Here is a 15,975-nt window from a genome sequence, read left to right as displayed (position 1 = left end):
AGTTTTAAATGCCTGAAAAGTTGGAAAGGAGGCAGTTGAAATATCCTGTAGCTCTGGTTTCTTCTTGATCTGGTCTCTGTTCTCTTAGGCCCTGTTTGAGGCTTCCATAAGTAGCCCCATTCTCGCTACCAAATGCACTATCCCTGGTTTCTTGCGACTGCTGTAAATTCCTGAGAGCACCCAGCTTCCTGTCCAACCCTGTCATCCGAGCCATCTTTCAGAATCAAGCTCAAAATTCATCTTTCTGAAAAATATATATTTTTTTTAAATTTTGAATAGAAGAACTGGAATGTAGGTCTTCTTTTGAATAGAAGAACTGGAGTGTGGAGGTTGGGGGTGAGAGGATTCACCAGAGCTAGAGCAGGGAGCAGAACAGACAGATTTACTGAAATACACTGCTGAGGGGAGCAGGGGGTGAGACAGGAGAGGTCTGTTGCATCATACGTAGGCCTTAGAGGTGATAGTGCTGAGACTTAACCCCTGGGCCACCAGGGAGGCCCCTTTTTGAACAATTTTGGTTCTTAAATTGATCTGTGGATTTTACAACATTATATGTATATCTGTTCCACACCCTTAGCAATTGATGATGCCCTTTTAGTTATGGACAACCATTTTACTTGAGTGGATCTTGCCTCTTAAATGAATTCCAAATTCTTTGAGGATAGAGTTCATGCTTTCCCACACTATCTGGAAGAGTGTCAAGCACACTGTAGGTAGCTCACTGATAGAAGTATTCTAGAAACATCAAATATGCATCTCAGCTGGATGATTTCACAGGTGTGAGACCATGGTGTCATCTTCCTATCAAATATTTAAGGGAAGATGTCAGAGGGATAGTGCTCATGACTAAACAGGCATGCAGGGATAAGGTCAGGGTGGGGGTTGGAGGTACCAGTACAAGCCACTGATGACCTTGGAAAACATCACCTTTACCCTGTCTTGTAAGCAAACCACCCCCCTTGCAACTCTTGTTGCCTCTTCTGACCACTGCCCAGGTGAGACCATCTTACGTCCTAGCAGGTGGCGAACTTCAGTGTCTGCACAAGAGTCCTTCTACCACCACTGGAGACTGCCCTGGTCACTTGTCTCATTTCCATCAGCATCACAGGTATCCCTTTCTCTAGGAAATGGCCCTAAATACTGCTGGTGAGATGTGATCACATCTCCAATGCCTGGGTTGCTATATAGGCAACTCCTATGCAACTGTCACTCTCAAACACGAACTTGTGTTGTACATTTATCTATAAGATGTTTACTTCTTCGCAGAATTTGTCTATTACCTGCATGGTCAAGCAGGATGTAGTTCTATTAATAGTTGATCTTAGATTGTGAGTTCTTAAGAGTGTTCTGGTTGTGTATTTTTTAAGTGTATCTGGGGCAGTTCCTGATCTGAAAACACCCTTCAAAAATGATTGCATAGTGGTGCCTTTAAACAAGTTCATGTGTATAAAAACTCATCTTTGTCTTCTCACTGTTAAGCTGTTGGTGGAACCAGTTAGAAAGTCAGGGTAGCTTATATCTTATAGTTAAGCCTCGCTCTTAATTAGCTGTGTTAACATGCTAATTATTAAACCTCCTGAACTCACTTTTGAAAGTGAAATGCAAATCATAACAGTACCCATTTCTTCATTTTTTTAGGGACTAAATGAGCTGCATGTAAAGTGCTTTGTAACAGTCATAGTCATTATTTTGATAGTTGTTTTTAATTTTCCTTGAGATAAAGGTAGACAAGCAGTAGAATGTTTGAGCCAATAGGCTCTCAGTATGTATGTTGAATTGAGATGTTTCTGTGTTTTGAGGTCACTGATGTCAGGAAAAGCTTGAGCTTTTCTATCAGTCCAGTTTGGTGGCTATTGTCCAGATCCATCCCCTCCTAGTTCTGAAAATATCTACAGAAATAAACAACAACAACAAAAAACCAAATGGCTCTTCTGCAGGAGGAGGCGGGAGAGAAGAATTGCTACCTCTCTGGCTTGACTTTAATTTACAATAACCCAATCCTCCCCAAATATTCCAGGAGTCTTCATCTGGGGACCAGGGTTCTTAGTATGTTGACAGCATCTTCCTTTAAGTTGCAGTAGAGAATTGATTGCTAAAAAGGAATCCATTTGTGTTTGGTTCATGGGTGTGAACAGTCTGGAAGATCATTGAAATTTTATTGCCTGAATATTTCAAGCTGATGTAAATATCTAGACAGAGCACACAAATGGCAAAACAGTGAGTCAAACAGAGAGAACCAGAAAGGAGCAATCCCTTGGACATTTCCCTTCCGACATTCTCTTCCTGAACTTCACACCTCTACCTCTCAGCAGTAGATGACCTAAATCTCAAGTCTAAGGCTTTAACAGTAGGCCAGGTGTATGGCGAGTCTGCTGGAAGCCTGTGAGTGGACTTTGAGAAATCCTCAGGAAAAAACACAAAACCATGGGAAGGAGGAAGTGGGTCTTTGGTAGTAACTCCTAACATGTTCTGCTTTTGATTAAGACTGGAAAGGCAGTTCCTTTGAGGTGCCTATGAAAGTGTCCAGTTCTACATTTGATCTTTCAGGTAAGCGAAAAGAATGGTGAGGCATTGCTCTACCCAGAGGCTCTGCTTTTTCACTGCCCCCTTATGGGGCTGATAGTATTCTCAGTGTAATTAAAAGAACACACAGCCCATAGAAAAATCTGACCACGATGCATAGGAATTTATAAATTAATTAGAGACTATTACCCAACCCAGCAAGGTGTGACCATTGTCTTGCATAAAGTCAGGTCATTGTAATAAGGAAATGAGTTTTTTAACACCAGATAAAACAATATTGGTCCCTGAGCAAGTTTAATGCAGAATATGGGAGAGATATTTTTCAGAATAAACCTAGAGTCTTCTCACCATCTGGTGTGACAACTTGTGTCCCTGTAGCAAGAGTCAAAGACCAGAGAACACGATCTATATGTTTCTTTCTCTACACTCTGTGCCAATGCAATCTCACCTCCCTGGGACTGTATGATGGACACCTTTGTCTGCCAAGCACAGCTCTTGATAGGACACTATAGAGAGGTATCTGAGCACACAAACCTGGTAATCTTGACCCAACTAATCCAGCTGAGGAGGCTGTGGTGTAGGGGAAGAAAGAACGCCAAACAACTGGAAAAGAAGTTTCTAGAGAGGCACTTAACAAAATTCAGGAAAACTTCATTAGAGATGCAGTAATATAAAGAAGGTTCCTCACATTGTTTTGCCTTTAAAAATGGCTCTAAAAGAACAGGGTGATCCAACCTTCAACTCCTTGATCACATTCAGTGACTTGCAGTTTGAATTAAAAGAATTTAAAGGAAGAGAGCCAAGTGGGTCCCACATCATGATAATATGGTAAGCATTTTCAAAATGGACACTACTACATTATAAGAACTATTTGAGACAACTTACATGGGTATTTCATTTAATCCTGGTGACTTTAGGAAATAGTTGTTGAGTATTATATCCCCATCTGGTGGATGTGAAAAATGAGGCTCAGAAATGTATGTCAAGCTCCCCAAGTGTACACTGCTAGTAAGTGGCAAGGACAAAAATGACTTACCCTGCAGGTTTACAACCCTGAACATAATGCTTCATTTCCCCTCAATATTTATAGAATTTTAAATATTTTTTAATAGCCCTTAAAGTTTCCACTAAGAAGATGGATAATATTGTTTAAATAAATTTAATTGTTTAAAAAGAAAGTTGTTTTCTTCAACAGCTCCAAGCTGGCATGACCTCCTTAAACGTACTCATGTTTCTCCTTTCCTCTCTTATACTTCCCGACCCCATATGTTCTTTACCACCAATCCTTCTTGGCCATGTCCCAGGTCCTTGGTCATGGGCATCTCCATCCAATTTCTCTTGGAGATGAGAATATCTAGCATCAAGGGAGGGACACATCTAGCACCACTGGGTAAAATGAATTCAATGTCTTTTTTGAGGAGTGAAAGGGAGAAACTCTATTTCCCATATCCTTCCACCCATGCTAGTAGACACTAGGTGAAAGCATCCACTCAGCTGAGTGAATAGGGATTTCCTAGGTCATGGTGCTATAGATTGAGCAAAATAGCCCAATAGATTGAGCTAAATAAATACAAAGTTCTGTAAGGCAAAGATGCTTAGTTCTTCTTGGAGTAGAGGGAAGGAACAGGGAAAACGAAGTCACTACAATGCAGTTGTGTTGAGAATGTTTTATAACAAATCTTCCCTGTTAATAAATGCAGCTCACCCTTAGGAAGTACCAGGGAGAGGAAGGCTGCACTTTGTTTTTAGTCATATATTTTCAGCTTTGCCATAGATACTGTTGTGTGTGGTGATTCCTAGGCAGATGTGACAATGTAGAATATCTCCAGGCAGTTGGGCTGGCATTCCAGGTCTCTGCTGAAAGGAGCCTGACTTTGAAATTCTCTCTGAAAAATCAAAGACAATCAGAACTGCCTTGTTTTTTTTTTACTGCATGAGTCTGCTATGAACTATCACAGGTGGAGGTCCCAGGAGGCTCTCAGACACCCTCTCCAAGTGGGAAGTTACTCCAGCACAGGCCCAGTGCGGTCCCTTGTGAGAGTCACATTAAGTGTCAGTCTTCAGGGATACCACAGAGCTTACAGGGCCCTAGGGCACTTATGAAAGCAAAAGTGCGCATCCTGTTTCCTTTCCTGGGAACTTCGAACCTCCTTTTTTCCTTCTGCTCTCATTGTTGTATATAGACTAATTGAAAACTTGGTGCTTTTTGACATCTAAAGATTGAAATTGGAAGGGCAAATAATATGACAGAGTGGGAGACGCAAGTTGATTAGTGGAGTGGCCTCAATGTCATTCCATTATGCATTTCAGTTAGCAATGTTTCTGAATTATCAATTTTATCAGCCAAATATAATTTTTGCATGCGCATGATAGAAAAAGTATTGCACATCTCAGCCAACCTATGATTTTCCTTCTCCCCAATTCCCGAAGGACTTTGAAGAAGGAAAATCTATAAATCAATTAGTACCTCATCCAATACCCATTTCAATGACATCACAGCACCATTTGCTAAAGATCAGACATTAGTTACGGAAAGAGACTAAGACATCTCCATTTCATAATGTATCTCTTTGCCTTTGTGAACCAGAAAGCAAAAAGGAAAAGTGCAGTGTCCTTATAATGATAAGTTTTGTGTTGACCTTATCAAAAAATAAGGGAGGGTAATTATGGAGACAATGATAAAATATCATTTTATATTCCAGGGCTTATTATGAAGTTAGTGGGTAATTTTTCTAGGCTTATCCTTTCATATTTCATTGAAAAATTTTCCCTATTATTGCTAAATCAGCTTTTTAGAAATTGGATTTTGAAAACTTTTCATCTGTAAGTCAAATTAGTAGTTACCATAAGTGGAATGGGGAGGGGACTGGGTAAATCAGGTAAAAAAGGCCAATTGTGTAGTGAAAAACAGAACTGGGGGCTTTTAGTGGTGAACTTAATGTAGTGTATCTAGATGTTGTTTATAATGACAAACATCTGAAACGTATGTTGTAATGCAATATTATTTTGACAATTTTTTAAAAAGAAATTAGATTTCTGTTTTTTCAAATTTGCTTTTAGAAATATATATATATATTCTTCCCTCTTGATCCTTATAATATGACACTAGAATTTAACACTTAAAAATCTATACAGGATACACATGAAAATAACCATAAGGGAAAAAAGAAAAAATCTATAAATAAATGTGCTAAATTAGCTTGATTTTTGAAGAAAAATTACATAACTTAGAAGAATGTTTTTATAATGCCAACAATCCCAGGGTTTTTGCTCTGTTTTGTCCACTTATATATCTGCATATATCTAAATTTCTTAAGTTGAGATAAAACAAAGCACTACTTTTGCTTCATCTTCCCCTCAATTGCTTCCATGTATGCTATATGTAACTTCATTTCTAAAATTTGGCCTCCCTTTGAACAACTGTAATACTCCATTCACATAAACCAAAGATTTTATTATAATAATTTTTTAAAAGAGTAGGTCTTACTAAGAACTCTAAAACATATGAAAACGTAACAGTGAAAAGGATGATGACAACAGTAAAATACAATCCCAGTGCTCTGGGGCCTCCCCAGTGGCGCAGCGGTTGAGCACTGGATTGTGAAGCTGCCTGCAGCCTCTGTAGCCTCTGCAGCCTCTTCAGCCTCTGCAGCCTCTTCAGCCTCTGCAGCCTCTACAGCCTCTGCAGCGCCGGTTCAATCCCTGGCCCCCAGGCGAGGGTCCCACATGGCACATAGACCTCTCCTGCCGCCCGCTGCTCCCCTCAGCAGTGTATTTCGTCAGTCTGCCTGTTCTGCTCCAGCTCTGGCTCTGGTGAATTCTCTCACCCTCATGTGCTTGTGACTGTACCCAGTGCTTGTATAAATAAATAAATAAAATAAATCTTAAAAAACAAAACAAAACAATCCCAGTGCTCTGTAGTCAAAACTGTATTGGGGGTCTTCCTTGGTGGCGCAGGCTGTTGAGCCCAGCACTGTGAAGCTGTCTTAAGCCTCTGCAGCGCAGGTTCGATCCCGGCTGGCCAGGGAGAATCCCATATGGCATGGCAGACCTCTCCTGTCTCTTGCCTGCTGCTCCCCTCAGCAGTGTATTTCAGTCAATCTGCCTGTTCTGCTCCCTGCTCTGTCTCTGGTGAATCCTCTCACCCTCCCGCTCATCTGGCCTATACCCCAGTTCTTGTATGCATGAATAAATAAATATTTTTTTAAAAAACTGTATTGGACCTGAGATCAGATGAGACTTCCAGGCCTTGCTCAGTCGTGTGTGTGGGGGGGGGGGTGGAGAGTTTCTCAGCTGTAGTATGAGGCTTTGTGCCACTCAGCTCAAGTTCCTCAGCTGCAAACTATAACTGTTAGACTAGATGGTTTTTAAGTGTTATTCCAGGTGTGAAAATTATCTGCTTTTATGATTCTCTCTGAAGAGACTTTGATGACTTGGCATTACCAGAGCTTCAGAGAGTTGTGGGTTCTTGTGGGAAGGATTCTTGTGTAGAAGGTTGAACTTGGAGGTTGTAGTTGAAGGTTGAAGTTGAAGGTTCTTGTGTAGAAGGAGAACTTGGAGGCTTTTCTCTGTGGAAGTGCTGGTGAGGCAGTCTCAGATCTCAGCACGGGTGTGCTTCCACTCTGGGCACACTGGAGTGCCCTATAGGTTCATAGTTCAGTCAGTTGCTCTCTTTCCCCTTGACCTTGGCTTAGAGTGATTCTATAAACATTGCTCATAACTTCCATGAAAACTTCTGAACCCTTACTTAAGCAGATGGAGTCCGAAAGGGAGAGAATCTGTTGGAGGTATTTACCATAGCAAAACCAACAAGTCTCATAGGAATTCCTATTTTATGCTAAAACCACTTAAGTCTCCCGGAAATAAACGACTGGGAAACACAGTGAGAGGGATAAAGTCACTGATAATTAAAACAAGCCTCAAAATTTGTGGAACCAGAGCATTTCTTAATCACTGAAATAAAGGTGAGTGTGTCCGTGTGTGCGTGCATGTGCGTGCATGTGTGTGTGCGCGAGCGCGTGTGAGCGCGAGTGCGCCTGGATGTATCTTTTTCCCGTGGCAACAGGCAAAGGAGGTGATATCCTCACCCATAAATTTCCTTAACTACACTTGAACCTAAAGAAAAGACTTCGGGGGTGTCTGCCTTCTTTGCTATGCAACACTCAGGAACGAGGCGCGCGCTCGGCCCTCCTCTGCCGGCAGCGCGCACCTGGAGGACAGGTGAAGAGGCCGCCGGCGCTGGGCGCTGCCGGCAGAGGCCTGGACTGGGGTTGGCGGGGGCCCGCGGTGCTCCCCCTACCGGGAGTCCGCGGCAGCGCCGAAGTCGGGGCCCAGGGGGGCACCGCCGCCTCGCAGCCGCCCTCTCGGTGGCTTCGCGGGTGGGATCTGAGAGCTGCCGCCGGCGAGGTCGGCCCGAGTGGGGCGGAAACGCTCGGCCAGGGGAACGGGCATTTTTCTGCATAAGCAATTAGCTGCGAATAAACATCTAAAACGGCGGCTCAGGAAACCGAGCACTTGCAGCTCGCTTCCAACTGGCGGGGCCGCGGCGGGGGGGGGGGGGGGGTAGGAGAGAGGGGCGGGGGGGTTAAGGTGGGGGAGGACAGAAGCGGGGAAGGCAAGATGCCAGGCCCGGGACGGCGGGCGGGAGGTGTGTGAGTAGGGAGGTGCCCCAACATGGGCTCCCCGAGTTCAGAGGCGCTTCTTAAATTACCAACAAAGTCAAGGCCGATCCCCGGAGAGGTAAAGGATCGTCCGGTGACAGCGAGCCCTTTCCCGGGCCTGAGACCTGCGCGCTTCAGGTAGTCAGCGCAGCGTCCCCCGACTCCAGACCCCCTCCGGAGCGCGCGCCTCCGCGGGGCGCAGCCACTTTGCCCCCGTCAGCCAGATACACCATAGCTAATTGGGGCCTTCGAGTGTCTCAAGCCAAGGTGAGCAAAGGAGTCCTCCAGCCCCCAGCCCTCGACTTCGGTACTTCTCCGGCGTCCTGGGGTCGGAGGAGCGCCCTAGAGGCCACGCCGCTTGGGGTGAAAAACACGGGTCGAGTTTGTTTCAAAGCGGGAGGATTCTCGCACTTGCCGGGGGATACCAGCTGGCTGGAGGGTGTGTGGTGTGGAAGCTCCTGCCATGGTGCGGCTCTGGCACTCGCTGGCTTGGGCTCTGCGCACTTCGCCGGGTCCCAACATCAACAATTTTGCCAAAGTGGGTGCTGCCATGGGTACCACTGGCAAACCGGGAGGGTAGGAAACAATCCTGAAGAGTGGTGACCTGGGAAGCCAAAATGCCAGAGTCTCGGGGCATTTTAGGTAGAAAAAGCCGCTGGAATATAGCAACCATACACTTGTCTAAGATACGCGCAAGAAAAAAGGGGGTCAGAAATAAAAGGGTGAAACCTTGACCCGCCACGGGGCTTCTTGCCAGGGGCTCCTTCTCACAAGTCCGAGGGAGGCCCGGGAGGCTGCGGGAGGTGCCGTGGACCTGCAGGCCCCCGGGACTGTGACTCTTTATCCAGGCAGGTGTGTGTCAGCTTCCGCGCAGCCTGGGGCCTCCGCGCCCCACCTTGGCGTTCGCCGCCCCGGCGGGGCCTGATCTAGGGACCCGAGTGGGTGTCTGCAAGTGGGCTTGAGCCGCAGCCCAAGTTTCAAGGAGCCAGGCGGGAAGGGAGGCGGACGCTCTGGGCGTCGCTGTTTGCTGCAGGGGAAATTTCGGGCAGTGGCTGCGACCAGTGAGTGGACAAGTCTCCTCAGCTGCCTTTCCTATGCTGGGCTCTCGACAGCAAGCGTCTTAGGACGCTGTAACGACTTTCTCCAGATCCTAGCGCTTGGAATCCGCCTGGGCTGGGTCGGAGCTCGGAGGGCTGGTGTCCTCCCAGAGGCACACTCAGGTCCCAGTCTGCAATCTGGGCCAGGGGCGTGAGAAGGAGGTGGGGAGGGAAGGGCCGAAGAGGATTCATTTACCTCCTGCATCTCCTTTTTTCTCCATCTTTTCAAATTACTCCTCTGATTTGGTGGTCCAGCTGTTACAAAGCTGCCCTAACACCCTTCCCCCTTTTAATTGAAGTTGCAATAACTCCACCCCACTTTTCTCTCAACCTCTCCTTCCCCCGCTTTCCCGGAAAATGTGAGTAATTTGTGTGAAAGGCTCCCATGTCCAGTTTCTGAAAGACTCGGAGTCGCAGCCTAAGCCGGTGGGGAGGAGGCTTCACTTGGGTTTCTGAAACTGCCATATGCACATTCCGAGGAGTTCTCCTGGCTGCTGAATGAGAAGCTGAGGCGGGAGCACCTGGGCGGGTGACCTCTCCCGGGGATGGTCTGGCCTCGCAGTCACGGGGCTCCAGATCGCCCGCTCAGCCTGCGTCCAGGGTTAGGCTCCGAGCGCAGAAGAGCCTGGCCAGGACCCCTGCTCTTTCATGCCCCCAGTTCCGGCCGCCACCACCACATTTCTCTTTGTAGACCGACTGTGTAATAGGCAGGTATCCGCCCGAAGCCGCGAGGTATGGCTGCCTGGTGGGCGCTCCCTGCCTGGCACTACCCTGCTGGCTTTAAACCGTCTGAGGGCGAAGGAAGGTCAAAGGGGCGTTCGCTTCTTTTGAAGGAGCGCGCGGTTTACTTCCCGCAGACGCCTGGCGGGAAGACCTCGGAGCAAAGGACTCTTTGGGCAGATAATTCTGCAGCAGGGTGGAGAACTGGTGACTGACACGCTGGGTGATGGCAACCAGGCGGGACCCGTCCTTTCCGGTTATCGAGATGATTAACCTTGGGGCCTTGCCTCTGGTGGGATGCCGGCTTCCCCTTCAGTTTCCCTCTCACAGGGATTAGGGGGCGCTCCGTTGGAAGGAGGACTCCGAAGGTCGCGACCTGGCCTTACCTTTGGCGGCCCTACCTCCGAGAGCGGGGGTTGAGAGGAGGGGAGGCACTTAGACCGGTCCCTTCTCTTCGCCAGCCTCGCAGAGTTGGGTTCATCGGGCTGGTCCCCCTCGGTCCCCAGGGTCAGCTCCCCCCGCAACCACTTGTCTGAAACTTACCAGATTCCAACCTTAAGGCAGGAAAAAAAGTGTTTCATATACAAACCGATCAGGGTATTTGCAGATAATTGCGAATGTCAAATACTAGGGCGTGATGACAAAGTGCAGAGATTGCCAGGGCCGGAGCCCCGCCTGAGGGGCGGGGGCTGCTGGCAGGGCTCCTGGGCCACCTCAGGCCTGTTCAGAGTAGGAGGGGGCCAGTTGGAGGCAGCTGCCCACAGCAGATTTAAAGGAGTCTGCTGTTCCTTGGGCTCACTCTGCCCTGGGGCTGATTCGTGGGTTCATTCACTTCGCCCAGAGTGGAGCGTGGCAGAGAAAGGCTGCCCAAGGCTGGAAGCCGCACTAACCCAGCACCCCCCCACACATGATTTGCAGGCACCCATTGCAAACACTTCAGGCAAGATACAAACACAAGCGGGGTTACTGGGCCAGCCTTGAACACCAAGGTCCAAAGTAAATGCCCTGCCAGGCAGTGTTCCCAAAGCTAACATCAGACTGTCACCACGGGTGCTGCCTGACATATGTGGTATATGGGAGAAGATGATCACAGCTGGTCACTTTGGGGCCAGCTGCTGGTGCCCCCTTCTAATTTGGGGGGAGTGTGTTAATCGTCTAGAAATAAAACCAAAAATTTAAAAAACAACACCCCCCCCTGCCCCCAGCTGGACCCTTTAACCCAGAACTCCTACCTAGGTTGCCAGAGGCCAATGGTGGGTATGTGTGTGTGTGTGGGGGGGGGGGGGGAGATGATGTACATAATGCCAGCCATAGTGGACCCTGTCAAGGCTTTGGAGACAGCAAAGGTGGCTGCTCCCAGCAGCTATCAGGACAGTTTCTTTGAGCACACCCCCCCCCACACACACACACACTTGCAGGCATGCTCAGAATGTTTCAAAGGCTGAGAGAGAGAGAGACAGAGACAGAGACAGAGAGAGAGAGAGACAGAGAGATTCCCTAGTTGGATTCCAAATCTCTGAAAACTGAGGGAATCAATTACTGATGATATGAAATTAGTGGCAGATCTGCAGCTTAAGGAGGTGATTAGAAATAGAGGTGACCAGGTTGTGGGCCCTGGCCTTGGAGGCTGGAGGTGTGGGGTGGAGAGGAGCACTAGGGCTATGCATACTCCTTATGGCATTAGTCAGTTCCAAGGCAACAAGGCCTTAGCCCTCAGCTCCTGAGTCCTAGAATAACTTCTGAGGATAGGAGGAGGCTCTGGGACCTAGATACAATCACCTGTTTCCTTTCAAGATCTGAGGTAGTGGCCTGGGCTACTTCCAGACAACCTGAGGAGAGAGGGAGGAAGGGTAGACAATCGCTTGAGAGTGCAGCTGGGCAGTGAAGGGAGGGAAATCCAGGAGAGCACCTTGGGAGGTCTGTCCTGAACTTCTCTACCCCATTCATTGAATGCCTGAACACGTTCCCTGGAAGCCACTAAAGTTTTAGTCCCCTGTTGTCTGAGGTTTCCCATGATGACAAATTAGTAGAAGGTGTGGGCTGCAGTCCAACACCTAGGTCTTGGAGTTGGGGGGAGGGGGCGCCACTGGGTGCACTACTGGGGCAATAAACGCCTCCTTTGCTTTCATTGCGACTGAAACTGCTGGTTGGGACAAGGCAGGGCAGGAGACTAAGGCCTGGGACTGGGCAGCGCTTCTGGAGCTGGATCCACAGAAGTCAGGCAGGCTGGTTCCTTAGGTAAGGGTCACCCGTAGTGCTCTGGGCATTCAGTGCTTCTTGCCATTACCAAGAAGTCCTGGTTCATTGATGGAACACCAGATTTGAGGTCACTGGGTGAACTAGCAGGGCAGCAAAACTCTGCAAAACTCACCCGTTGAGTGAGGTCGATATAGACAGACAACAGCGTCTGTTCCCAGCCTGGGCAGCCAACCTGGGTTCTGCAAGTGTAAGATATGATTTGATTTGACTTTCCAAATCAAAATGCATTGATTGGGTCCCAAAGAGTTCACGGCACATTACTGTCTTAATTAAACCTGCTATAAACAGACAAATCACTTCTCTTGCACATAGAGCTTGGGGAGATTGCACAGGGTCTGGCAGAAGCCAAGGTTGGGAATGCTCTTTTTTCTAGAAAAGGGGAAGAGAATGTGAATGAAGCAAAGCCAGGAAAAGAATAAAAGTGTAGGTTCTACAATCTCCGAAAAGAACTTACCTGAAATCAAAATAGGGAATAACAGGGAGATAATGAGGGAGGGGGCAAGGTGTGTTACAAGCCAGGCACAATCTGGATTCCATGAGCAGTTTAGTCAGAGATCTGCAGCACAGGGTGGGACTTGCAGTGGAAGGTCATGGAGGGAGGAGGAGGCTGGAGTGCTTTGGGGAAACTGAGGTGCCCAAGGCTGAGGCTCTATGTTAACCTCCTCTGCCTTGCACTTGCCTTCCCGATACTGCTCGCATTTCCCTGCCACTTCCTGGCCCTTGGAGCAGGCATGAAAGGTCAAGTTCTTTATTAATTAGTGTGAGTTTGGGGAGAATGGGGTTGCGTGGGTGAGTGCCCTGAACATGTAGCCACTGCAGGGGAGCTGTTAGGAGCCTGGAGGCGGCAACACTGGGGAGGAGGGAGGGAAACGGAGGCTGGTCAAGCAGGTAAGGGGGAAGGGAAGTTGTTTCTAACCCTCTGGGAAAGGGTGAACCGGGAAGCTCACACCCACAGCTAAAGATCTGCTCCCTTGCAGCCAGATGTCTACACCCTGACCTGATCAACCGAAGGGAGATGAGGGTCAGGCGTCTTGCATTACCCTCAGCTCTTGGGAGCCAAGGAGAGCTTGGGAAAAGTGGCGGCGCTGAGCACGGTTGGCTAGATGCGGGACTTTGCCACGAATGTGCAAAGGGCTGGCTCAGTCTCAGAATAACTCTGGGCTCTGGAAGTTACCTGGCTGAAGGCAACCCTGGTCCGACTTTGGGTCTCACTACCTAAAACAAGAGAAACTAAGGGACGCTCATTAATTTAAGTGAAGTGGAAAGGAAAAGATTTCCATAACATGTAAACACAGAATATATGAGCGCACAGGTTCGGGAACTTCAGGAACGGTCTCTCCACCTCTTGGTTTGCAAACTTAAATTCTCATAGTTTTTCCTCCACTATTCAACATCGGACCCCAACAATAATCCGATTCAGAAATACTCTTCCTTTCGTTAGGCTGACATTGGCAGGCACTAGTTATATTGTATCTGGTAGGGAATTTAAGCTCAGGCAAATTTTAGAATGCTTTCCTTAAAAGTCCTGTAAAAGATTTTTTTTTATTTCCATAAAACAGAAATAAAAAAAAATACATATTGCCATGATTGAAGAGAAACAAGCTTCGATTACCTTTAGATTTCTGTGATTTTTGTATGGCACCAACAAATGTGTGGACACTAACGAATGGACTATTTGTAGTTATTATTCATGAAAGGTCTTTTATATTTTTAAATTGAGGCATGGTTCCCAGGTGGAAAAAATTTTTATGCGTAAGAACATGCTTTCAAAAAGATTAGAAAACCAAAACAAACATTTAGAATGCATGATAGTATAGGACGTCTTTACTGGAAACAACTTCTCTGCAGCCCAGGAGCTGAAGTCAAAATGTAGTAAGTTAATTAAAATGCAAACTATTAGGGAACATTGCAAATGTGTTTGTCACATCCAAAGGGAAATATCTTTAGAATTCCCTCCTTATATTTATATTGTGAGCCTTGAACTGTTAACAATTTTATTCTCTGAAATAACAACTGATCACCTTTCAAAACTCCTCACTTCCTCACCACAGAGAGACAATGATGATTATTCTCCAGGTGACTTTTGAAACAAACAACTTCTTTCACACACTCACAATTGCTCACCCCACACAAATGCACACAGTTGCCGGTTTTGTAAAACGTTACTTCAGAGAGGAAAAGAGGGAGAAAAAGGGGAGAAAGGGAGGGAGGGAGGGAGAGAGAGAGAGAGAAAGAGAGAGAGAGAGAGTGAGGGAGAGAGAGAGAGAGAAACTGGAGCTTAGGTAACCAACAAACCCAATTACTAGGCTTTATTGATACTAAAAGGAAAAGTTCCCCTCGTAAAATTTCTCTGAGCTTATTAGTTATTTAAATCAGCTCTAGGGCTGGACGAGCCACGCCGCAGGCACCCGCTGTCGGCTCCTGGAGGTGAGCAGACGGCGTCCGCGCCCTGGCCCACCGCCCCTGGCTCGGTCCTGGGCACACTAGGGCACTGGCAGGAGCTGCGAGCGGAGGTGAGCCACTTGGCAGGGGCGCCGGGCCTAGCGCGCTGGAGCTAGCTCCATCGTGGCCTTTGGGTATTTAGAAACGAATAGGTCATTTTCAGTGACAAGAATGTGGGCGAGCAGGCCAGGTAGCCGCGCAGCGCGGGAACCCCGCGGGCCCTTGGCGCTGCTGAGCCCGGGCACTGCCGGGCACCAGCCCCGCGGCCCCAGCAGGCGGCCGGATCGCGGTGCGCGTGGGCTGGGTCAGCCCGCGCGGGGCAGGAGTGCGGGGTGTGTGTGGGGGTCTCCAGGCGTGGGGCCTCTCGGTCGGACAGGGCTCGCCGGTGTATGTGTGGAGCTGGTGGCTTTGTAGCTGAGTGGGCACCAGGTGAATCTACACCTTTCTGGGTTGCTGTCCCTTCCAATAGCCTCCAGTCCCCGACTGTGCGTCTGTGTCTGCGCGCGCGAGGATACTTAAATTATTTAAGATAAGCCCCTACCTACCCACTGAAGTCCTCAAGCCCGACGTGGGGGTTCTCAAGTCCTGACATAGCGAGGGGCAGCGCGCGGGGATGCTGAGCTCAGCGGCGCTTGGCCGCACTGCCGGGAGCCGAGGCCCCGCGGGGGGGGAAGAACCGAGCCCCAGGGCACCGCTGTCCCTACCTGGGCCTTATTAGCCCAGGGGTCAAGCATTAACGGACTGGGAGGTTGTTAGTGGGGCTTCGTGAGAACCAGAGAACAGGCGAGTCGCCAGCCTAGGAAGCCTCTGGGTTCCCCGCCACTCGGAGCGGGTTTGGACCTCCGGGCAGACCGACTGTCCTCCGCGCCCTCGGTCCCCGTAAGTGCCTGGGACCTCGGGTCCCGCAGTAGGCGTCCTCGCCCTCCCGGCGCCAGACCCAAGCGGGCCCAGCACACAAAGCGCTCCGGGAACCGCCCTGGTTTGGGCCGCCGCGGACAGGGTTTCCTGGGCTTGACCACCCCTGCTGGGCACGAGCGTGGACTTCAGAGCGCGGACTGGCCTGCGTGGAGCTTGGGGTGCGGGGAGCGTGCGCGGCCTAGACTTTTCAGGTGTACTTTTTCTTTGCAAAGGCCGGGCCAACTGCGAGCGCCGAGGGGTTGCCTGCCAGGCATGTTTTTGCGCTGTTGGGTGATCTCGAGTGTCCGGACTGGGGGACTCGCCCATCCCTCGCCGCATCCTTAATCCGTGGGCTCCAGGCGACGCCGCGGGCGGGT

This window comes from Talpa europaea (assembly GCF_964194135.1).
Source record: "Talpa europaea genome assembly, chromosome: 1".
Lineage (NCBI taxonomy): Eukaryota > Metazoa > Chordata > Mammalia > Eulipotyphla > Talpidae > Talpa > Talpa europaea.
This window is presented reverse-complemented; position numbering follows the sequence as displayed.